The sequence below is a fragment of the Desmodus rotundus genome, chromosome 7, assembly GCF_022682495.2.
Source record: "Desmodus rotundus isolate HL8 chromosome 7, HLdesRot8A.1, whole genome shotgun sequence".
In the NCBI taxonomy this organism is placed as follows: domain Eukaryota; kingdom Metazoa; phylum Chordata; class Mammalia; order Chiroptera; family Phyllostomidae; genus Desmodus; species Desmodus rotundus.
Genome location: NC_071393.1, coordinates 28,069,680 through 28,095,816, shown reverse-complemented (window position 1 = coordinate 28,095,816; position 26,137 = coordinate 28,069,680). Strand labels below are relative to the sequence as shown.

The 26,137-nt window shown below is 46.6% G+C and overlaps 1 protein-coding gene across 2 annotated transcripts in view; it reads left to right on the top strand.

Moving 5' to 3' along the window:
* The window catches only part of OPCML (opioid binding protein/cell adhesion molecule like), a 1,085,685-nt gene that overhangs the window by 459,504 nt on the left and 600,044 nt on the right, over positions 1-26,137 (top strand). The window lies entirely within an intron of this gene.

Below are 26,137 nucleotides of genomic sequence, written 5' to 3'. Positions count from 1 at the left end.
CCTTATTGTCATTCCTGGTGGTATTATTACCTAAATCACTGTAAGCCATCAACAACAGTAACAGATAGAAAAGTTGGTGTTTCCCATCGAAGGTTCATATTAAGGGAAGTGTCCCCTGAAATTCTGATTCACTCTGAGCTCCCTGTTTTCAAGGCAGTAGCCTGCATTCTCCTACTTTGTGGGCACCTCATTCCATCCATGGGCACTTTGTCTTGCCCATTGTATGGAAGAGGAAATCACTGCTTAGAGAAACTATGTCATTAGCTCAAGTAGCCAAGTACAAAGCCAAGGTAGATCTCAATGTCAGGTCTGTCTGACTTTACAGTCTGTGCTCCTAAGAGTCGATGAACCGTGGAGTTTTCTCACAGGCTTCACCTCCGACAGAAGCTGTGGTTCTACCGAGGAACTAAATCTTCCTCAGTGGAACCAGGGCTCGCTTTTCCTTTACTAGCTGCTTGCCTTTGGTAAAAGCACTTTTCTGTTTCCTTAGGTTGATGGCACAGGGTCAGATTTGCCACCTGTTCTTCACTTCATATACCTTTCTCTGTAGTTGTATTTTATTCCTCGCCCTTAGCTTTTCTCACACGTTAGTTTTGTTATGCTGTAGAGTATATACTTTTGATACTGTCATAAATCCAGTTTGATAATTAGAGCTTACACATATACCCTCCTATACCATCTTCCATGTTGCAGATGAGAGCTCTGGTTCATAGAGTGTGATCTGCATATGCAGGTTTACCCGGCCAGTAATTATGGGAAGGAGCCTGTGACATCAGTCGTTGCCTGGCAGACCCCAACCTGCCTCTGCAGCATTCCTGTGGCAGGCGGCATTTTCCAAACACTGCGATCTGGTACACTAGGACCTGAGATGTAGTAACAGATGCTTGTGAAAAGTAATTTTTAAAGTGGTCTGTAGTTAAATATGTTGGCCAAATTGTGAATAACATATTTCACTCTTGGGGAGTCACAAAAAATAAACACTTTAAACTCACTGTGAATCCCAGCAATAAATAAACCTATTAAATAAATTTATAAAACACTAGGTTAAAATGGTATTTTAGAGTTTATTTGGACCAGAACACACTTTTTTTTTTCCTTTTCATTTAAAATAACTATTAACATCTTTCTGGAAATTGCTATTTTATAAAGCACAGCTTGGAAGGTGTTGGTAAATGGAATAGAAATGTCAAAACAAATGTGAGCCACGAGTAAATGCTCCTCTGAGCTCTCTGCTAACAGCAGCGTGACCTTCCTCCAGTCACTTAACCTATTTGGGTCATAAGTTCATCCTGTGTTAAATTATAGGTTTGAACTAGATGCTCTTGAATGCTCCTCTCAGTGATAACATTTTTGATGTCTGCCTCTCAAGTGCAATCTCATTTGAGGCAGGTTCAAGTATATACTTAGGTTTGAGGGTTAATATAGCATCCAGAAGAGTTTTGATTTGGGAGTAAGCTCAAAAACACTGAAGATTTAGTTCCTCGGTGTGCATTAGTGTAGCACTTCAACAGCATAAAAACAGAAGGAGAATATCATAGTCTAATTACAGGGAAGGGGGAGTTGGGTGTAGGGAAAAAGGATGTAAGAAGCAGCATCTAATCCTCCTTCTCGCAAATGAAAAAGCAAGCACAGGTCTGTGGGCAGAACTTTCAGCTTCAAGGAGGAGATAGAGTAAAGAGGAAGATATTTATCAGACAATAAATTGACTTTTTATTGTGAACTGGAAATTGAACTTATCTACATTTTTTCTTTTCCTATTTGTAATATTCTCCAAGTTGTAGATAGCTCAAAGGAAAAAGAAAAGAAGACATAAAAACGTTGATGTCCATTGTAAAGTTAAGAAAAATCACATCACATTTTATGTTAGGCTGTTAAAATGGGAGAAAATAATTACACCTCGAATTGAGAACATTGTTTGACTGTAACATCTCTTTTCAAGTAGATTCTACTAATTCTAGATTTAGAAAATGAAAATGTGTTCACAGAAATCATCAGAGCAGGACAGATGGAATAAGGTATTTGAAAAATCTTTAAGCTACATTTGAATTATCACCTTCGGTTCCACATATTTGACATATATTATTAAAAGCCTTTCTCTAACACTGTTTTACTGAAAGTACACAGGGGACTATTAGCTGTCCTTGATTTTCTCTGAGGACTGAATGAAGAGAAGAGAGATGTCAACAGCAACAAGAAGGAGCTGAGTTAGGTATTAAATGAACTGACATGTTAATTAAATAATGCAACTAGTTTCCAAGGATGCCTTGACTACTGCAAATTTAATATGTACATGATCCCCTAGATTGCCTTCTATTTTTATAATTCATTTTTAGGCTGAGTTTTCAATAAGACCCAGAAAGTCTCTTTTTCCTTCTATTTTCTTCTCAGCTTGAAACACCTATTTATGTCTTTGCCCAAATCCCAGCAATTCTGTGAGGTGCCCATAGATCTTTCATATACATATGTGTGTGTATATTTGTATTATTCCACTTTCTTCTGCTCACCAATAATGTGCACCTTGGTACTTGATTGCATGCGTATGTAAATGATGTGTAAAAGGCTACAGCACTGCCTTATGAGTTAATTGCTACGTATGATTTGTCTTGCCAAATGTATGAAAGCTCTTTCCAATTAATTCAACAAAGAATGCATCTGCTCTTTGTGCTGCATGCTGAAGGGATCATAAAGAGAGAGAAAATGCCCCCGTGGATCTCAAGGAGCTTAGCAGCACGTGGCGAGTGGCATTTGTGCACCTGATTGGAGCGCAAAGCAGCCCAGGACATGGGTAGAGGAGAGAGGAAGGAAGGTAATTGATGTGGGGGAGCGGAAGCTTCCTGCAGACAGATTGATAGCCCTGCTCTGCAACGCAATGCCTGGAACACGGTGCCCATTCATGGCATATATTCGGTTGCATGAAAAAAATGAAGGTACAAATATATCCTGACAAAGACATAAGGGAAGTGAAATTTAAGAGGAAGGATGAACATGAGCATTAAATAACAAGGAGTCCATTTAATCAGCTTTATGTAAAGGGAAGACAAAGGAGCTAAATTGGGAAAAGTAGATGGGAACAAGGTAATTGAGTCCTTGAGTAATATAAAATGTGGTTTGACCTTTATTCGAGACAATGAAAGCAAAGGTAAACTTTGAGCAGAGGAACAATATAATCGAGGTTCTTAGTGTCAGTATTTTTATATCATGAGTCTTACAATGAATGTATGTTATATAGTAGCTGCTCACTAATGCCTGAATTGCTGTATGAGTTCTAATGAAAAGAAAGGACAATGTTTTCAATGGAAAGAATAGAAATCAAGTTATACAAAACACGGGTGTAAGAGTGATCTCAGCAAGAGCTGGGCTGGAACCCAGGTTTCTTGCTCGGGCCCAGCAAGACCCCCTCCTGCGTTGGGCATGCTGATGTTCTTCCATGACAATGGGCTACGCAACCCCCATCGGCTTCCAAGTAAAACCTCATCTCTTTCGATTTCTTTTGAAAGGGTGGAGTGCCTCCAGTTTTCAAACGCAGACAACCCTCGAGAGATGTCTGGGTCAATATTTGCCTCCCAGATATAAAGTTCTCTGTGTCTAAGCTGAATCTCTCAGGTGAAGCTTAAGACCATTTGATGAGAACCTAAACCTTGAATTTGAAAATTGACCTTGATCCAATTTTAATTATACACCTTTAAAACATCGATGGTTCAGAATGACAAGAATCAAAGGATGTTTATTGCATGCCAAGTGCGTGTGGGGCCGTGAACCAGGGCCACTGGAGGGGCTTTGAAGTGGAACCATCCACACATGACCACGATTCTGCCACTTAGGGGCCATTTGTTCTTGAAGGGGCTATTTCCCTCCGTTAATCGCTTTCCTTGTCCATAAAAGGAGAATAATAAAACCTGCTCTCCAGTATAGAATCTGGTTTTCCTTGCCAGTTAAAAATAGTCAAGACAGGTCTGTGCTCTCAAAGAATTTGCCATCTAGTTAGGGAGACATGGCTGGAGCGTGCAAAAAGTTAATTAGTAACAAAAGATTAAAATAACAATTTCAGGCAACAATAGAAAAGATGTCACAAGGCTGTATAAGATGAATTGCTTAATGAATTCTTTACACAATAAGACTTCAAAGAAAGAAGAAATCATTTCAGATAGGGAAGTCTATGAAATTCATCAACCCCCCTTTACTACACCGTTACATGTGGGGAACCCCTCCTGCACCCAGAAGGGGCTTCCTGGACACTCACAGCCCATGTGGGATTCTCGCCTTGTCTTGACATCAGCTGGCGTTCTCCCTGGTCTTGCGCTCAGCTGGGCAGACCATCTCATCTCCCCTGATAATAAGGCAATGCTCATGCTAGGTTCCCCCAGAATACCTAGAACATATTATTTGTTCCATTAATATTGCATAACCAGGCCTTTTTATACTGCAAGTGGCAAAAATGCAACTGAACCGAACCCAGTACTTTTTAAGTGAACTTGGTGGCTCGATGACTAAAAAACCCAGGGATGTTATTCTGGTCTCCAGATCCCGCCGGATGCTTGAAGTTCAGTGAGCACATCCAGGCTGTCTCTCCATCCCTTTGATCTGCTTTGCTCCCTGCAGAGCAGGAGGTGATGGCTTTCCCTCAGGCAGGCTCTCTCCAGAAGGCCTGGCACACCCTGTTCCCTAGCTTCCAAACAGCCAGTGAGCATGGAGAAACAGCACCATCCATTTCCCCAGGCCCAGGACCAGTTCTTCCAGGACGGTGCAGCTGGGTGAGTGGGAGCATGTGAGTGACCGTCCTTTGGGATCACGGGGAAGGGCATTTTCTCAGGGCTGAGAAAACTGCAGAGCATGTCTACTTCATGGTAAGTTCTAAATACATTAACATTTCCTGTTCCAATAGAGGCAGAGGAAGTCCTACAAAGGTGTGTGTTAGCGACTGTAGGCCAACTCACTTGTGTCTGTATGTCTGAGAGTGTGTGTGAGTGTGTGTGCACGTGAGCCTGTGCGTGTGTGTGGCTGATAGAGAGCACCTCCATTGGTGTTCCACTATCCCCGACAGAAGACTCATCTCAAGCTTCAAAGTCCCTCTACAGGGGAAAGATGTGATAAACACATTGCAGCGTCTTTCGGTTATTTCTCTAATCTCTTGCCGCATGATAAAGAAATGCTAGGCTTGAATTTTGCCAGGACTTCGAGAAATCTCTGTGTATTTCCGTGTGTCCATCGCCACAGCCTGGCCAGGGGCCACACCCACCCCCCTCCCAGGAGCTGTGTTCTGACCCTGGCATCCACTGATGGACTCGCTGGGGCCGGTGTAGGACTGCACTGACCTTACATTCCTTGGCCAAAGTACTGTTTTGCTTTTGGCCAGAGTTATGATATTTAAAATGGATGCCTGGTCCATAGTGACTTACAGAGTTCAAGGTGGGTTCAAAGACTTTCTGGGTCAGTAGGCCAGAACAAGGCACAGAGGTGAGGGGCCCAGAGAGCTGCCGACTGCTGGACTGCCGACGCCTAGCAGAAAGGCCCACGGTCAGGCAGGGCAGCAATCAGCCCAATGCAGCCTGTGAGGCAGTTTCAGTGCCCAAGTGACGGCTGGGAGGAGGACCTGGGACCTGTCACCTGGAGAGGCCCTGCAGGTGTAAGACAGCCCTCTGGCACCCACCCTCCCGGCTGGAGATGCCACCTTAATTACTGCTGCGGCAGAGGGGATGTGCTTTCTTCAGCGGTGCTGACCACCTGGGCTGGAGGGCAGGGGTCCTCTGAACTAGGGGAAGCGCCTGGCAGGAGGCTCCAGGCACGAGTCCCTTGAAAGGCATCCCGTGGGAGTAGCTGGAGCTGAGGAAGGGGCGAGGGCCTTCTTGGAGTACAGCATCACGGGGCAGGGGGTACTTTCTAAGAGCGCATGCTCCTTCTGGCAGACACTATGCAGTACAGGGCCAGCTCGCTCCGGGGACTCCCCGGTGCACCTTCTTCCTGTCTGGGAGAACTCTGCTTTCTGTGGCCAGAGTCGTACAGGAAAGTCCTGGCAGAGCGGAGATGCAGGCCTCCTGAGAGGCTGTTGTGGGAACAGAACTGCTGAGCAGAGGGTCCCTTCCCTTGCCTGCCCTGGACACCCTGGGCCGGCCTGGCACCTTCCAGGGCCAACCAGATAGGGTCCTTTGCTTGCAAGGAGCTCTCAGCAGAGGAAGGAGCGCTAGGGAACTGCTGGACAGAAGCAGGCATGAAACAGAAGGCTGGTGCACGCTCTGGGGAAACCCCTCCTTGGGGACGCTGGGGGATGCTTCCCAGAGGACAGGGCACTCGCGTCAGCGCTGAAGGATGGGCAGACTGTTGCTTGACAGGGCAGAACATTCTAGCTCAAGGGAACGGAGCGCCCTCTTGTGTCTCACTAGAGCAAACACAGCTCAATGACAGAATTGACGGGTGGGCTCTGTTAGATTGCTGGTGTGCGCCCTGGAGGGACTGAGCCCTTGGAGTGTGGGCGGAGACTGCCCAGGGCTGCACAGGCAGTGAGTGGCAGGTCCGGGTCTTCCTCTGGCCTCAGTGTCTGTTCTGGGAATGAGTCTGGACTGGGTGGTAAGCACCATGACATACGCTTCAAAGGTCTATGTTCTCCATGCTCCTCAGCCTCCCCTGGGGGCTAAGAGGGTTGCTTAGAGAAATGCTCCCCCCCTCACCCCAGCGGGACCCGAGGGCAGGGAGGCGTGGGTTATATTACTGGTATTTCCATCTACCCGGCAGATTCCGATAGGAGAGAGGTAGATCTTCGCCAACCCCCATACAACCCCGATATATATATTTACGTCAGACGTTGGTCTCTGAATGTCAAATGTGTGACTATGCGTAAAAAACCACTTATTTATTCCCTCATTCACTTATGAATTTAACAAGCCTCTGTTGAGCTTGCACCTCGCAACATACCTCGTTAGGTAGTGAGAATAAGAAGAAAACAAGACCCAGCGTCTAAATCACAGAACGTGTCAGAATCACTGGGATGCAGTGTCTGGGAGGTTTCTGGTGGGTGTCTCCTCAGCTTGACGGGATCCCAGAGGAAAAAGGAGAATTCCGTCTCCAGGGAAAGCCAGGGAGTTTCAGAGGGAAGCTTTTATATGTATGTGTTTTCAAAGATTTTATTTATTTATTTTTGGAGAGTGAGGAAGGGAGGGAGCAAGGGAGAGAAACATGGATATGAGATAGAAACGTTGACCGGTTGCCTCTCGTATACGCCACATCTGGGACTGAACCCACAACCCCGGCATGTGCCCTCTCCAGGAATCGAACCTGTGACTCTTTGCTTTGCAGGCTGATGCCCAACCCACTGAGCCACAGCAGTCAGGACTTTATATACTTGGTCTTTGACATTACCATCCCCCCTCCATGTGGTTCTTCCTCCACCACCAGTGATGTCAGAGGGTCTGTAGCCCCCGACGTGGTGAACTCAGATGGGAGGGACTGCAGGGTCTGGCCCCCACACTGGGGCTTCGGGCCTCTCCCAGTCTGCCGAGGCTACCGTGACACTGGGTGGCTGAAGCAGGAGGTGTTACTTCTCATAGTTTTAGATGCTGATGAGTTCCAAGACAAAGGTGCCAGCCTGGTCAGGTTTGGGGGAGGGCTCCCTTCCCCATGTGTGCTGGGCAGCTTCTCCCTGTGTCCTCGCAAAACAGAGCAGGAGAGAGGGAAGCAAGCTCTCTGGTCTCTTCCTATAAGAGCACTACCCCCCTGATGAAGTCCTCCCTCATGGCCTCATATAAACCCAACCCCCTCTCAGAGGTCCTGTGTCCAAATACCATCCAGTATGATGGTACTTCCCAAATTCATAGACGACATATGCATTTGAGAAGGACATATGCACTCAACGGTCTCTTCCAATTCTTCAACTTCTGATTTATATTTCTTAATACACTGTTGCAAACAGTTCCCACGCATGCTCCTCTGTCCAGACGCACTCTCCTGCACCCTCACCCTCGTCCACCCGCCTCCATCGTGAGTGAGGTCCAGGACGAGACTAGTTCTGTGCTGAGACCCCAGCTGCTAGATCAGAGCGTGGCAGGCAGTCGAAGCCCTCAGTGGGTGAGTAATAAAGGAACGAATACCTGAACAGACAGACACCTGACAGGTGTCCAAGGATAGAAGCAATGCTGCGTCCAGGTGCTTCATGGCAATAGGAGCCTTCATGCTAACGCTCTCTCCATCTTCACGGTGCTCAAAGGCCTGCAAGGGCCTGAGTGAGCAGGCGTGAGCACAGTGGCGTCAGGTGCCTTGGTGGTGTGGGGGCGGGGAGGGCCTTGTTCAATGACATTGTGGATATGGAATTCCAGGCTTGTGGGTGTCTTATCAGCCACCCCCATCCCCAGTCTCGGGGAGTATTACACCTAAAACAGTCCACAGTGGGGCGGAGGGCCCATTTTAAAATAAGTCATTTTCATAAGAAATAGAAATGGCCTCATGGGTCCCCTGTGCGTATAAAATTGTTGGTGTTCTATTGCATCTCCCCCCGCCCGCCCCCACTGGTCCATGCAGCAGCTGCAGCAGCACTCTTCCGGAACTTTTCAGAGATGAAGAGCCTCAGGCCCCACCCAAGGCCTATGGAAGCAAAGCCCACGATTTGACGAGGTGCAAGGTGGGTGCTTAGTGAGCACCTCTGACTGTGAGAGGCACTGCCTGTGGTCTGGTTGAGTTGATTAAACGTCAGCTGTAGGTGACTGTGTGTCTGGCTGGGGTGCTGTAGCTCTACCTACGCATTGGTCAGCTGCCCTTGGTGCAGGAGGGCAGGGTGGACGGGGACCCTATTTATATCCGTGATGAGTTTCCTCTCATGTCATTCTGCTCTCACTCACTGCCAGCTGTGCTCTCTGACACTTCTGGTAAGATGCTCACCTTCATGTCGAATTAATTCTGTAAAACTGTTTTGCTAACATGGTTGAAGTTCAGAAGGCATTCCCAATGAGCTGCTTCATTAAGACGGGAGAGTAGAGGCTCCTTTTTGTTCTCCCGGAGGGCGTGCAGGCTGCAGTGGGAAACAGCGTGCAGGAAGGGGTGTAGCCCTGGACACCTCCTGATTCATCCCAAAGGGAGGGGGTCGTTGAGTTGATGAGATCACAGGATGGTGGCCCCGCCCATGGGAAGGATCAGGTGTGAACCAGGCTCGCCTGCCTGGGGTCCCCTGTCTGCAGTCCCCTGGATGCCTGGCTGGGCTGTGCTGCTAGGAGGGTCCCCGTAGTCCCTTCCTCTTCACCGAGGACGAGTTCAGAGTACTTCAGGCAGATCATTTTACTTTCTCCTATTCACAAAGGGAATTTACATTTATTTTAACAGAAGTCAGATTGCAGATCAGAGTTGAATTCACTAATGCAAAAAAAATTAAGACTTAGAGATCATCTTCAATACCACCTACCCCAGCCGCCTGCGGGAAAGGTGGGCCCTCTCCACAGCCTCCCTGCATCGCCAGGGTCTGACCCTGAGCACTGCCAGGGAAAGGAGACCCACCCTGTGATGAGGTAGCCGTCCCGTGAGCTCTGTTGGGTCAGGTGGTCATTTTTTCCCTCCTGTCGAGCTAAGCAATGCCTCCTTTGACTTGCACTAGCACAAGTGTGTGTCAGAAGTATCTGCAGTGACATACGAAATACTCTCGCCGACAGCAAATCCCTCCATTCAGAGGCAGGGGCAGGAGAACGATTCAGGCAGGCAGGTATGCATGCGGAAAACGAGGTGAGACTAGGTGAGCAAGGAGGAAGGGACAAGAGGGAGAAAAAGAACTCGTGTTTGGGGGTGCAAGAACACCACTCCACCCAGTAAAAAGGCCTTATTTGGCTCAGGACTTCTCTAAAATCTATCATTCATAACTCTGCAATAAGTGTGTGCTTTGTATTTCTCAAGCAGTGAAAGAGGAACATAGAATGAAGGATGCCTGTGTGTGGTAGTGGTGGGGGTGGGGGCATCATCTTAATATGAGAGAGTTCTGGTTTTATGCATTAAGTTTGGAGTGGGTCAGAGCTAGTACAATCCACGGGCACAGAGCGCCCTCTTGTGTCTCACTAGCGCAAACAGCTCTGTGAAAGAATTGAGCTAAGAAACCACACTTTGTGAATCGTGGATGTTGGGTTAGAGGTGATTTCAAGGGTTACCTATTTCTTTTGCTGCACAGAACAGGACCAAGAGGGCTAAACAAGAGGAATGGGAGAGCAGAGGTAAAAGTCAGGTCTCTAAACTTCCAAATCCTGTTGCCTTTTATTTCATTTCTTGATATATTCAGGCACAGGCTAAGAGTGAATCACGGGCCTTTCTTAATGGTAGGTTGGTAGGTTGTCATTGCTGGTTCACACACGGACCTTTATCCCGGTGTTCATTTCCTGAGATATGCGTTTTCCACTCCAATCACTGCACATAGGCAATGCGTCGTGTAGTCAGCTCTGCTTGTATGCTCTGCTATGAAATGCACACAGGCATTTAGCTGTTGTCAATGTAGGTAAGTGACACTTTTTGATATTTTATTGTTCCGATGTGTGCCACCCAGCACTGTGTGGCTGAGATCACGCGTGTAGCCCTGTGGGGACTGAGCTCTCACAGCGGCACTGTGCTCTGGGTATCCACAGCCGGTTGCCTCTCAGTCACCTGATTGGTGTGCACCGTGATGCTTCCCGTTCCCTTCCCTACAACACTGAAGTAGACACTGTTGCAAATGCCTGCTCAAGAAAACCGGTAGTAACCAGTGGGCTCATATGCACCCAAGAGTGAAATTGCTGGTTATAGGAATATAATTTACTTCATGTGAATGCTACCAGATTCCTCCCCAGAGTAACCGCTTCTATAAATTTTCTCATATTTCCCGCATCCCCTACACCACTTGATATTATCCAGCTTTCCAATCTTTGCAAGTCAGAGACTATGTAAAGTGATGTTATTTCCCTTTCTTATCATTATGTGATTGCTAATGAGCTGAGGATCTCTTCTTGCGGCTGACAGCCATTTAGGTTTCATCTGTAAATTGTCTATTCATATATTTCATCTATATTCCATTATGATTCCTTTCTTTTTCTTAATGATTTGAAAAGTTTATTTGTAGAAACAGAGTATCAATTCCTTGTTTTTTATGCATTGCAAATATCTCCCTCCAATAAGTCGAGTGTGTTTAAGACATTTTCAGTGCTTTCTTCGTTGAAAAGAAATCCTGACTTCCAGTCAAGATGGAGGCACTAGTAGACACACTTTGCTTCCCCGTGCAACCACAAGGAGAACTGCAACTACACCTCAAAACAAATAACACCCAGAACTCTCAGAAAAATGAACTGGATGGAAGACTGAAAACTAAAGATTTAAAGAAGCCACATTCATCCAGATGTGTAGGGAGGGAGGAGATATGGAGATGGGTGGTGAGGCGAGGAGACCCAGTGTGGCCTAGAGAGGTGACAGAGGCAGGACAGGTGGTCCCACATCATGTGTGGTGGATAAAAATCAGGAGTGAACGATCCCAGCCCCAGGCCAGACTGCACAGCCCAGGGTTCGAGAGTCAGGAAGATAAATCCTCATAACTTCTGGCTATAAAAACCAGTGGGGGCTGGGACAGTGGGAAAAACTGTCAGATTTTCAGGAGACTTCACTTAAAGGGCCCACACGGTCTTACAATATATGCAAACCCACCCACTCTGGGATTCAGCACCAGGGCAACAGCTGGAAGGGCACCAGTCACATATGGGGAGTGGCTGAAGTGACTGGAAATGGGACAAATGCCCAGAAAACCTCTAGAGGCTAGGCAGTGGCACGAGCCCCTCTCCAAGTCCTCCCCCCACACAGGACAACAAAGTGGTGAAACAGGTTGACCCACCCAGCATTTACCTAAGGCTCTGCCCCACACAGTTAACAGGGGCCTTTTCTACAATAGGCCATGCTATCAAGACAGAGAGTCAAAGCAGCTCGACCTAATACACAGAAACAAACACAGGGAGGCTGCCAAACTGAAGAGACAAACAAATATGGCCCAAATGAAAGAACAGAACAAAACCCCAGGAAAAGAACCAAATGAAACAGAGGTAACCAGCCTATCAGATGAACAGTTCTAAACACTGGTGATCAGGATGCTCGAAGAACTCACTGAGTATGGCAACAACATAAAGGAAGAAATAAACGTTACTAAGTGAAATAAATAAAAGTCTACAGGGAACCAACAGTGAAGGGGAGGAAGCCAGGATTCAAGTCAACAATTTGGAGCAGAAAAAGAGATGAACATTCAACCAGAACAGCAAGAAGAAACAAGAGTCAAAAGAATGAGGATAGTGTAACGAGCCTCTGGGACATGTCCAGATGTACCAACATCCAAATCCTAGGGATGCCAGAAGGAGAAGGAGAAGGGCAAGGAATTGAAAAACTTATTTGAAACAATAATGAAAGAAAACTTCCCTAATTTGTCAAAGGAAATAGACATACAAGTCCGGGAAGCACAGAGAGTACCAAACAAATTGGGCCCAAAGAGGACCACACCAAGACACATCATAATTAAAATGCCAAAGGTTTAAGGTAAAGAGAAAATCTTAAAAGCAGCAAGAGAAAAGTAGAGAGTAACCTATGAAGGAGTTCCATAAGCCTGTCAGCTGATTTCTCAAAAGAAACTTTGCCAGAAGAAGGGGCTGGAAAGAAGTATTCCAAGTGATTAAAAGAAGGACCTACATCCAAGATGACTCTGTCCAGCAAAGCTATCATTTAGAATGGAAGGGCAGATAAAGTGCTTCCCAGACTAGGTAAAGCTAAAGAGTTCATCATCACCAAGCCATTATTATGTAAAATGTTAAAGGGATTTATTTAAGAAAAAGATCAAAACTGTGAACATTAAAATGGCAACAAACTCACAACTATCAAGAACTGAATCTAAAAAAAACAAAGCAAACAACCAGAGAAGTAACAGAATCACAGAACTGGAGATCACATGGATGGTTATGAGTGGGGAGGGTGTGAAGGGAGAATGGGGAAGAAGGTACAGGGGATGAGAAGTATAAGTGGTAGGTACAAAATAGACAGGGGAGGGTAAGAACAGTATAGGAAATCGAGAAGCCAAAGAATTTACATGTACAACCCAGGGACAGGAACATGGAGGGAAGGAGATTGCCGGCAGAGGGGGACAAAAGGGAAAAATTGAGACAAATGTAATAGTGTAATCAATTATATATATATATATATATATAAAGAAATCCTTAATTCTGACATACTGAGAATTTATTTGTAGAAACAAAGTATTAACCCCTTGTTTTTTTAATGCATTGCAAATAATTTCTCCCAATAATTCAATTGTTTTTAAAACATTTCCCATGTTTTCTTAATTGAAAGAAATCCTTAATTCTGACATACTCAAAGTCATCATTTTTCCTCGTGTTTTTATTTTATTCTTTTGCTTTGAACTTATTTATACGGATTCAGAAAACTCTCCCCCGGTTTCGGTTTACAAAGATGTGCTCTGACATTTCCCTCGATCGACCGTGTGGTTTCGCTTTTTGTATTCCAGTTTTTAAATCACACAGAATCCAGCTTTGCAAGTGACGTTAGGGAGGCCCCTCCTTATTTTACTCTGTACTTCAGTCTGCTTTCTCCTTCTGGCCGAGACAAGCTCTCACAACAGGCCTGCAGGGAAACTGAGGGAGGATCTGTAAGGCTTGAGACTGACTCCATGCGCCCAGCTCCCCGCGGGGCAGCAATAATTCCAGCTCTTTTCTCTTGGGGATGACAGAGTACAGAATCTCTTCTAAATACTCCAGGGCATTCTCAGCCTTCCTGGTACCCAGGCAGAGCACATCCTTAAAAGGCTGCTGGAGCTATATCGCAGGCTGGGAAGTTGACTTTGACCCATCTCCTTCGTGTCAAACCTGGGAATCCAGAACTCAGGCAGAGACTGGCTCTGGGTGCCCAGAGACCAGGGGTTTCACAGGGTCCCCTCAGGAAAAGACATAAGCCACCTGTTGCAGGTAGTCTATTAGGGGAGAGCAGGGTGCATCACTTCTGGTCCCAAAGCAACATCTCTATCTGATCAGAAAGTCTTTCCCTTCACTATTCTTTACATATTGTGCCACTAGCAATCAGTCACAACTGACACACGATTTCAAATCTACTTCGTTCCGTTTTCACCTTCTTGAAGGAAGAGAACGAGGTGAAACTTATGTGTCAGGATGCAAGCGATTATGAGTGGGAGTCAGGAGACGTGTTTTTTTATCCATTTCTATCTGAAGGCTGATTTTGGGAGTCACTTAGTTTCTCTGATCCTGTCTTCGTGATGACAATGAGGATGAGGATGAGGATGAGGATAGCTGACAATTGCACATAGTTTTGGAAGGGTGAGCCCACGAGAACGATAGCTTCGGAGGTCGAAACGGCACAGAGAAGTGGAGAGATGCAATGAGTCATCCCAGAAATGACCCTACTTCAAAAACCTGAGTCCTTAGCTAGAGAGATTTTTGGTATAAAGAAAGGGGTGCAAATTATTTGGACAAGCAAGTGTGTAATTAGATAAAAGTAGACAATTTGATCACCAAAGGTATACTGGTATTGACTTGAACAGATGTCTACAACAAAATATTAAATAAATAAAGTAGAAAATACTATATATTCCATTACCCTGTCAATGAATTTAAAAAAGCTAGAAATGTACACAGATTTTATATACATTTATACATGCAAAGTATAAATTATGGAAGAATAAAAAGTGTATTTCTAAATTCTAAAAAATAGTAATGTCAGTATAGATGGGAGAGGCAGAGACTATGCATTTTACTTAGATTTTTTCTTAATCCTCACTCAAGGATATGTTTATTGATGAGAGAGAGAGGGAGAGAGAGAGAAAGACCGATGTGAGAAAGAAATATCGATCAGTTTTCTGCCTTACTCACCCCAACGGGAGATCGAACCCACAACCTAGGTATGTGCCCTGTGACCGGGAATTGACCTGGCACCTTCTGGTGTGTGGAATGAAGCTCCAACCAACTGAGCCACCCAGCCAGGGCTACTTTAGACTCTTACAAGTATTTTTCAAGGTATTTCAATGAACATGCATTAGGTTTATAATTTAAATCGCTGCAGAACTAGACAAGGAAGCACCAGGATGGTTGGGACTTTGGAGGCAGATTGATTGTTCTCGGCCCTTTCTGGTTCCCACCCGGATTTGGGAATCCCAGCGGAGGCCCTGCTGTCCGGGAGCCCAGTTCTCCCAGGCCTTGGTTTTTCCTGCCCTCTGTCGTTCTTTAAGGTAAAAAGTGCCTCGGCCACAGGGGTCCTGGACTTGCCCTAAAGGGTCTCCTCTTCATGAAGTGCTTCGAGTCCCAGGGCAGGGCTGTTGCGATTTTCCCGGGCCCCAGGTGTGAGAGGCAGCTGCCAATTAAGCAGCCTGTGTGAGCAAATGGGTGCCCCCTTCAGAGCAGAGCCATCTGCAGCAAAGAGCAGTAAACCAGGGCCTCACATGGCTTCTGCACCCTGCACGGTCCTGCACGACACTATTCCATTCTCTGCACCCCCAGTGCCTTTAGAACTGCCACCTGTTCTTTGCAGAGGCGTAGAAACAATAAAGGGGTCCACCTGTTACACAACCTTGCCCACGCCTGTGTCTTTATTAAGGCGAAGGCCCTGAGACCCACTTTAGCTCTGCTTAGGCACAGTCTTTGGAGAGACTCAGCTTCTATATGACCTAGTAATAAAAGGTGGTGAGCATATAGCAGATTGCCAAACCGATCTTGACAATGTCATAGAAATATTGATCCCACAGTCACCCCCGATATCTGTCAGTGTCAACATTTTTCATCCTTGCAGCTACTTTGAGAGAGAGGAGAGAAATGCTTGCTGCATTCCACTGTTCTGACAAAATGCAGCTCAGGCTGGCAGGAAGGCGGGGGAGGGATAGCCCATGAGAGGCTCACAGGTGACATCCACTCGCTGTTTTCTTCCTCTGTGCTCTCAGCATCCTGGTGCTGAAGCATTTCCCGCAGGGATCACTGGGACCTGAGCTGAGGCTGCCCGAGTGGAAGGGTGGTGGAGGGTGTGCAGGAATGGGCCGGTTCAGCGTACGGCGGCACAGCTCTGTGCCTTGCTGCTGACAATTTTTGAAATGGGGCTAAAAGACGGGGCTTCTCGTGCTGTCTTTCTGACTATACCAGCATTTCAAGTGCTTAGAAGCTTGTGTTGCCAAAGGATTGGATAATGAGAAATGATCACGAATAGGTATAGATTTACTAGACTCAAATTTTTGTAGGAGTCCCCAACAAATTAGACAAACAACAGAGAGCGTGTCCTTCACTGGCCCTCTGGCCAGCTTCCTCGGGGGTCCTGGGCTCTGGACCTCCGACCGGTGGACAGTACCCTGGTGAATATTATTTACTTTCCCAAGTCCTCTTCCCAGGAGCTGCACTAAAGGGTCTCTGGTCTTGTGGTGAGAGTCCGCATACACTCCCCCTCAGGATGAGGGCACAACCTTTCTTCTCCATCTGAAAGGGGACTGGAGCACAGAGAGATATATTGTAACACACCCACACCACACATGCAGTGAAAGTATGGTTACTGGAATTCCAGTCTCCTGGGACCCAAAGTGAAGAGAGGGGCACCAGAAAGGTGAAACTCTCTGAATTGGGGGCGCTCCTTACATCTTCTCGTTGAGCTTACATGGTGCACAAATCCCTCACATAACATCTCAGGCCAGATGTCAGGGAAGCAACGTAGCTCTTTGAAAAATGAAAGATTATCATTTGAAATGAGTTCTAGAAGGATATAGATGTATCAAGCAGATTTGCATATTGAGAGAAAGGGATGTGATTGACTTACTCTGCAGGGCCCCAAGGGCTCTCTGAAGATTGAACAAGCTATCTTGGCAAATAATGAATGAGATTCCCATTACCGGAGTCATTCGTGTAGAGAATCGATGGCACGGGGTGGAAGATAAATTAATATTTAAGAATATGCATTTTGGAATAAGTTGAGCTGCTTTTAAATTCAGGCTGCGCTATGTACCACCGGTGTGGCCTTGGGCCACTGCCCGAAGACTGGGTCCTTTGCATGGAGTTTATGGGGGGGGCTGCTTAACAACACCATACGGGTTTCGAGTGTGCACCCGGCAAGCACCATCCCCACAGGCATCCTGCGCTCATCACCAAAGTCTCTTCCTGCCCCCATTTATCCCTCCTTTCCATCTGGCTGTCACCTGCTGTCTGTCCAGAAAGTATCCAACCATTTAGTGTGGAAAACAGAGACACTTATTGAAGAAGATACACTGTATAAGAAACACTGGGCATGGGACAATGACACCTCTGTCCCCTTCAAAGTAGGCACCTTGGGACCTCACACAGTTCTCCTGATCGCCATCAGCTGCCCCGTCATATTTTCCTGAATCTCATTGTTGGTTTGAAATTACTTCCCTTTCGAAGATGATTTTAGTTTTAGGAAAAGTCAGAAGTCACAGGGAGCCAAATTCTGGTCTGTAGGGGGGCTGAGTCACCTGGGTGGTCCGATGTTTTGTCCAAATAACTCTGCCCAAACCGTGATGCATGGGTAGGCGTGTTGGCGTGACGAAGCTGCCAGTCACCAGCTGCCCCCAGCTGCGGCCCTCTGAGCCATGTGTGTAGCGCAGATGTGTCTCTCTGCTTGCTCAAGTCTCTGACGGGCACTTGGGCTGCCCCCAATGTCTTGGCCACTGCGAACAGTGCTGCACTCAACATAGGGCTGCACATGTTCTTTCAAGTGAGTGTTTTGGGTTCCTTCAGATGTACCCCCAGAAGTGGGACTGCTGGGTCACAAGGAAGTTCCATTTTTAATTTTTTGAGGAGACCCCATAGTGCTTTCCACAGTGGGTGCACCAGTTTGCATTCCCACCAACAGTGCACGAGGGTTCCCTTTTCTCCACATCTTCGCCAGTACTTTTTTGTCGTTGATGTATTGATGATAGCCATTCTGACAGTAAGCCTGTTCCTTATTCATAAAACAGTTATGGTAATTCATTGCCCTTCTTTTAAGGGATTTTGTGAATTTTCAGTGAGATAACGTAGCTGTAGTACACAGGTGTTCTTGGGTCAATCAATGGTAACTTTTATCTCTATTGCTTATAACTGGTTCGCAAAGGCATCGTTGAGGGTTAGGGTGCAAAGACCAGAAGGTGCTTCCTTCTCCCCCAGTGCCGCGACTTCACACTCACCAGCTGATTATTGAGCTGCTGCCATGTGACCGGTCAGCACTGAGTGCCCGGGGTGTGTGAGGTTGATGGCCCTCGCTTTCACGGGCGTGCAGTCTAGATTTTTCACTGCGAGTGTAGACGGCAGGAGAAGTCCTGACTTCAGTTCTAGGGACAAATCATTTGAATAGTGCCAGGGGCTCCCCTCATCTCATTCTTCCCCAGGAGGTCTTGGGGTTCTGGGGTTGGCATCTTGTCAGTGAAGACACGTGGCATTGCTTCGCTTTGGTCCCAGGGTCCTGCGGGGATGCATGGTACTTAAAACCTGCTGTGCCCCAGTGCATGTCCTTTCCACCCAGCTTCTACGTCAGCCAAGGCCTTGGTGAGGAGCTTCTCACGGGTGTGAGCAGAAAGCAGCTCACCTCAGCTGCACCTTGTTCTTCTGCCCCAGGGCTTGGCTGTGGCCTGCAGGAACCTTCTGGCACACAGACATTAACCTGAGCGTGAGAGTTAACAAGCCACTGCAACCCAGAGCAGGTGAGGAAGTGAAGGGGAGGATGCGTTCTTCCCTCTCCATCCCTCCGGCAGGTAATCCTGAAGGACATTCACGTGGCTCCTTAGAAGGACTCTACAGGATTGAGGCTCACCTGCACCTCAGCTTACGGTTGGAAACTAACTCACGATCTCTCTTTTGGTTTGGGTTTTCCTCCTTCCATGTTTCACCCTGTCCAGTCTCCACCACCCATCACCTGGGGTCACTTCCAGAAATAATCTGTCTTTCCACGAACCCTCAGCTCAGCTCGCTGTCCTGGCTGAGGCGCGCTTCCCCAGTCACGTCAACATCACAGGACTCGAGGTCTCAGATGAATCTTTGTAGGTGCTTCACTCTGTGGTGCTTAGAACCCACATGTTTGCTGAGGGAGCGGATGTGTCGGTGGTAGGTGCCAGGCCCACAGCAAAGAGTCTGCAGATTGTCCGGCGCACTCTGGCCCCGCCCCCATTGCCCAGCAGTGCTGTGCTCAGAGTCAGCTCACTCCCTTAGCACTGAGCTCTTCTCTGATACGTAGTGATCCGTGCTTTCCTAACGGGTAATGCTCTATCAGTTCTACAATGCGGTTTATGCCTTGAAGACTTAGTCCACAGTTGATCCTCAGGTGGTCCCGAGAGGTAAGCAGGTGAATGCGAGCACACCCCACAGGTGTGAGCCATAATGAATTCCTTTTGATGTGGTCAACCACATCCACTTTTTCCATGTCCTCTTTCAAATGCTTTCACCCCTACTGAAAACTCACAGGAGGATTATGCTGCTATAACCTCTGAATTATTTTAAATGTTTAGTCTTCCATTTATTTCCTTAAATACCAAGTTCTGTAATAGCATTTGAATGACTATCATATTAGGTTTTTAAAAATTGAGACATAATTCACAAACCATAAAATTTATCATTTTGATGTGTATAATTCAGTAGTTCCTAGCATATTCACAAGGAAGAACACCCATCTCCCTTACTTAAGTCTAGAGCATTTTTACCACCATTTAAGAAACCCATTAGTAGTCACCCCCCACCGGGAGGTTTTTTCCTTTCCATTATATGACTTTATTTTGCCTACTCCAGCCTGAGTATTGACACTCGGTGCACAGTATTCTTTCAGAAATACAAAGTGACTTAACTACTTACTGACATCATGATTTAGGGCGAGAATTTTATCCTTTCTGAGCCTGTTTCCCATTTATAAAATGAGAGGATTGGGCTGTATCCTGAAGATTTACTCTGGGATTTGCAGGATCTTAGGAAGAAAAGGTTTTAAAGGAGGCCCCAAAATACTAAGTCTTCAAAATTTTGAGTGAATGTTGATAGCTGCATTTTTCTAGAGAAGAAACTAAACATTTAGCAACACTATAAAAGTAGCACCCTCCCCATCACTTAAAAAAAATAACAAATGGACTTGACACTGAAACATCGTTTCAGTTCTAACACCTCATTATCGCCCACATCTCACACAGGAGAAAATTGTGTTGGGAGTGACCAGCCCACGTCACGTGATGGGTACACAGGCCCAAGTCTGATTCTGGGCCAGTGATTCCTCTCAGTCCCTCCCGTAGCCTGGAGATAATTTGTGCTTTAATGTGAGAAGGATCCTCCTGTCTCCTTCCATACACCTTAATATGCAACTAATACTACTGATCTCTTAGGAAGAATATGAGGATTTTCAAAAGGGGTCTCAGATATAGTAAACACTCAATAAATCATTGTTTCATCCTCACTCAACTTAGGAGAAGGAATTCTGACTGTGTTTAGAATACCCCCCCCCACTACCCCCCCCCCCCCCCCCCACACACTGCAGAATCCGCTTCTGAGCTCGTAAGGACCTAAGATGTTTATTGTGTTCGGCTGAGGGGGACACGGCCTGGACGTCTGAGCCCTGCCTGGCCGCGGTGAGCACCGCGAGGACGTGGGCTGCCCTGACCCCTCTCTTTGTGCTTGGATGGGACAGAGCCATCTTTGTTAGTGGAATCGGAGAGGCCATGGACTTGCTTCCTCTCTGACACAGTGCGTCACCCACAGCAATGTGGAATATTTTCTTTTTGCAGATGAAACATGTCTAGGGTATGTTCAAAAACGGTCTCTCTCGTTTGGCCCTTTGAGAACATGAACGGCAGGGAGAACCGCTTCTGTCTCCTCAGCTCCCTTCGCAGGGAAACATCCACATTCATCACAGCCTGTGGAAAGGGGCCTGCTTTCCTGGGAAAGGTGTAGAATGCATCTCACATCACCGGGAAGGGACTGGGGCTGAGGCGGCTCTGCCCCAGCACAGTCTGGAGTGTGTGGGCTCTTGGCTTCATGCAGGAGGGACTTCAGGACATGGGCCCAGGTGATTTTGAGAGTAACTTTAGTAAAGCTGGAGACAGTGAAACAAACAAAAAAGGGCTTAAGATAGAAGAGGCAAGATCACGGCAACAGTAGTGAACCGAGCGGAGCTGTTTTGATTCAGTGAAAAGTTAGGCATAGGGAGAGCCCTTGGAGGTACAGGGGTTAGCCCTGGACAAGCTGCCTCTGTCCACTGCTCCCCTGGTTGTAAGTCTCACTGGACCCTTAGAGCTTAGGAGAAAGGAGCAAAGGTACTCACCTGAAGAAGGAAGTGAGGGAAAGGCAGAGGTGTGCTTGAAAGAGAGTGAGCACAACTTCGTCCGAAGGGTTTTTATTTGTTTTCTAATGGTGGGAATTTTAGGGGAGGTCTCAGGGGAGAATCTAATGGTATATTAGTCAGCTTTCCAGGTGTGTCCTTTCTTATGCTGATACATTGAAATGAGCTTCTAGAGGGGTCAGGGTTATTCTCTGGTTCAAGGATGTCACTGAAGAGGGACCAGGACCCAAGAGGGTCCATTCCAGCAAGGTCTGGAATGTGTAAACCATTTCCTTCTAAATGTCCTGGGTTAGGAAAGATAACTTGCAATTTATTATCTGGCTGTGACTTGCTTGGCCTTGTTTAGCTGTCTGTCTCAGTTTCTACATTCCATGTGCCAAGGTTACTCCTGGTTTCTTACTATCCTGCCTCATCCTCAGGGTGTGGCCTCAGCTGCCCAACCCTCAGCCTGAGGGCCCTTAGCGTGATCCTCCTCACAGTGTTGTCCTTGTACTTTCAGCCGCCTGCCCTGACCACGGAGCCAGAATGAGCCCCGGCAATGAGAGCTAAATACTGTCTTAGATACAACATAATTACTTTAAAAACTGCCTGTAAACAACAAGGGTTTATGCATTCGAAAAATCAGCTGAACATGACTTTGGGTTGTAACTTGTGAGTCATTAGCCACGGAGCTGGCATTTTACTAGGTGCTAGTGGAAAGTGTGTGTAATAACCCTGTTTCTTTGTCCACATGCAGTGAAACTTTGGGCTGGGCTTCTGGTCCCCCCACTCCTCCATCCCGAGTTGGAGAGAGACCTGCATTTATTTTCTCCCGAGGGGAGTTCCACAGAGATCTGAAATTTGGAGACTAAAGGGACCCAGAGAGAATTTAGCAGGTAGCAGGAGCAGGGGCAGGGGTCCCGGAGCTTCCAAGAGAACACGGAGAAGCATCCAAACACAGAAAATTGACATTGAAAGTTGCTTGTTTGAAAGACAGGACAGCCTTTGCCTGCTGCAGAGCTAATTATTATGCAAATTTATGCTAATAAACCCTGCCTTGAATGTTGTTGAGAAGCTGCCTTTTCCTGTTAACATAGCTGTAATGAGAGGTAAATTTGTAATGCAGATGCCCGAGGTAATATATCCTAAATCACTTTATGGTGTAACAGACTCTCTCTCACCCCACCCCATACAAATGTCAATTTAAATTAGGTTTTGCTTTGCATATTTATTGAAGCTTTATTTATTGTTAACATGTTCTAAGGACAACCGACTAAACAGCCCCCCATGACTTCTTAGAAGTAGAATTTAGCCGAGAGTTGGGGATTGGCATTTGTTTATCAAGAGATGGCAGAACTGTTTTCCTCTCCTAACTAAAACCTCCAGCTTGGGTGGTGCCAGAAGTGCTCCAGAGTCTCCCCCCTCTCTGAGCTTGCTATTAGATGGGGCTCTTCCGTGAGAGCAGTTCTCTAATGGTGATTAGCATGGACTTTTTTAGGGCTAAGAGTCGTTGTTGCCTTTGCCTTTGTGTGTGGGTTACCACCCAGAGCTCCCTGAGCTCCCTCCTGCCCACACACAGGAGTGCAGGTGAGGCAAGGCTGTTGGACCCCTTCAGAAGTTTACACACGTGTGTATGTGCAAGCACAAGCCCATGCACTCAGACACATGTGCTTGCCCACACTCCTGTCTAAATTTTGGGGCTCACACACAGCCTTGTTCCCCCCCCCCCGGCATGCTCATGCAGGCGTAGGCTACGCACCCCTCTCTTGTGATGACCCTTAGTCTGATAGCCTTGCACACACTCTCGCTTGGTGTTTCGACTTGGGTTCAAACACACCCCAAGCGCCACTTCCTGTGTGCCCCGGCGATGGTCTCGAGAGGACCCCTGGCTCGTCCTGGACAGAAGGGGACAGCATCATTGTGGGGGAAGCGTCTCCCCACAATTCTGATTGAAACCTTCCGCTGCTGGGTGAGGGATAGTACTAAGCCTCCAGTTCTGGTTCTGTCACTTTTTAAAAAATAAAGTGTCTACTCTGTTTCAGGCGTAGGTTCAGCATTTTAATTGCATTTCCCCTTACAGTAACTTTTAACTTAGGTATTAGTATGCCTATTTTGGAGACGGAGAGACTAAGGCTTTGTGGGTGTGAATAAGCTGTCTGAGATTATCCACTTACTATACGTGGTAAATAAAATTCAAATTATATTTATCAAGGTCCAGAGCTCACTATTTTTTCCGCTACACTATTCTGCTTCCTAGCTCATATCTTAGTAAATTTGTGTTTTCATTTCTTCTGTATTTGTAGATGCTGGATTTGATGATCTGAAAAATTTTGATCCCCCTAGCTCCAAATTATATTACTCTATGACAATGTAGGTAATTAGCTCCTGCTTCTGATCATCTCTTCCCATCTTTCATGGTGAACTAAGTTCAAGCTGATGATGCATGAAGATTCTTGACTGACACTATTTACGTCTTCAGTTACCTGTGGGTTTCTTAGAAGGGACCTTGACCCTCGGTTGTTCCTTCTGACACCAGCATGGGAAATCAAGCCCGTGAAGGACGGGGGCCGGCCTAACACAGGAGGATGCCAAGCAGATGCGCTAACTCATGTATGCATACATTCAGGAAGTGCCCAAACGTCCATCTGCTAAAAAATGTCTCCAGCATTGGCTTGTCAGGTACCTAAATTTTTTTCATTAGCATAACTACTTTGAATCAAGTTATCCTGACAGGCCCTTCTGTGCACATGTAAATTCACACGGCACGAGGCAGCATACCCGCTGCCTGTGCCAGGTGATTCACTAGCATGGAGTTATCCTATCCGGCGTCAGAACTGAAATCAGAAAACACTGAAATCAGAAGCATGAATTTTGATCAAGAAACGGGCGAAGGACTGGCTTTTTGTTTTTTACCACTTAGAGATAGAAGGAGAGCGCTGTTGCTATGAATCTCCGGGTGGAAATGAAAATCCAACTGAGAAGAATGTTTATGTTTAGATCTGTTAAGGAAAAAAAAATCATTTTGTAGGAATTTAGGGGCAAATTGCCCACGCAGAGTTCAACGGCCTCTTCTTCCTCTCCCCATACTGGTGACCACCCTGCCCCCGTTCTAAGGCTTGATCCCCGTGAAACAAAAGCCTCCCTTTATTTTTCAAGTTTCGGGAACTTTGGCTTGAGAACCTGCACTAGGTTACAGTTCTGAGTCTGGAATCAAAACAGTCTGTCAGCGTCAATCTCTGATACTTCCATCTACACACATGTAACAGATCAATAGTGGTTGTGGCAGTGTGCTGAGCAAAGGCTTAAGAAGAGGTATGTTAGTTCATGTTTACAAAGGAAATACATTTCCTTTATTAAAATGTTACATGAAACATGAAAATACTAAATGTAGAGAGGAGAGTAAGAATGACTGCCCACCCTCCCTAGGAGATAACATCCTTCCACTCTCCCTGTACACTATGGACACAGTTGATAGGGTTTTATACAAATACAACATGAGCATTTTCCCGGGGGGGCGCAGAGTTTGAAAGGAAGGATGGACAGCACCTTACTCCGAGAAAGGACGTGAACTGGATGGGGGACCAGGGATGGCTGGGCTGATCCCGAGAGGAAGAGGTAACAGGACAGCAAGGAGACACAGTGAGAGGCAGTGGGTGGCTGCACGAGATTCCTTTTATCCACCTCAGCAGTGGGCAAAGGTTCGCTGGCACCTGGGAAAGTGTGTTATACAACTGTTCCCAATCCCTTAGCCTCTCTGGGTCTTACTGTGTACTTCTTGGTGAAATAAAAAGTCACACCTGTACATCTTCAAGTTTTCCTTCAAGTTTATGGGTTTGTTCTACTTGAAAAGGGAATTGGAATTCTGCGGGCCCTGAGTTCTTTCAAGGGTTCAAGTTCAGCCCGAGTCAGACGTGGGAGCTCCCAGATTCAAAAGTTCCTTGGGCCACTCCCTCCATTAAGACCCCAAAACAGATTAGAGTCTGTGGGGGCTGGAGAAACGTTGAGCAGCGATTTGCAATAGGAAGAGCCTAGAATCTGGATTCAGACGACCCTATTCAAGTCCAAACTACATACACTCTTTACTGGCTGTAGATCCCAGAGCAAATGACCATGACTTCAGCTCTTTGAGCCCCAGTGTCCTGATCTAGTGAAGGGCACCAACGCTGTCTGTACTTGAAGAGGCTGTTGGGAGGATGTATTAGCATAAGGCAGTGTCTGCAATTCCTAAAGTGCTTCATACAGTAAGTGAGCAACAGGGTAAAGAATAAGAACTGGGGGATTCCTTGGAACTAGATCTAGAGCTTGTTATTAATATTTTTCTGGTTTACTTGTTTATTGGTTTTGCTTTGCAGATACCTTTTGCCCGTATTGTCTCGACACAACATTGGGACGGCATGGGGAATACACAGGGCGTGAGATGAGGCGGCAGCCTCCTGGAGGGACAAACGGAGCCCTGGGCTATTCCAATGGCACAAAGACACACAGCGACTTCCTTGTTGCTGGACACCAGAGTCAGAACCCGAAATCGAATGTAACCTGATATCATGAGAAGATTGCAAGGTTTAGGTCAGGCACTCTGCATTTGGTTCCCGGATTTCACAAGGACCCTCAAGCAAGCCTCACACCCTGTCTGGGCCTTGGGGACCTCTTCTGCAAAGGAGGGGGGTAGGGCTGAGGCTGACATTTTTTCCTGACTTTCTACACCTTACAAAGTGGTCACTGCAGTAATCTAGTAGTCATCTAGCAGTCTGCACAAAGTTGTTACAATGTCACCGACCCTACGAGCCTGGCGTTCTGTACAGGCTCTTTTCAGCACTATTTTGAGCATTCACAGAAAATTTCTACGATTTGGGGAGCAGCTGTGGTTTATAGTCCCGGTTTGTTTTCTAGTTATAGGATTGGTTTC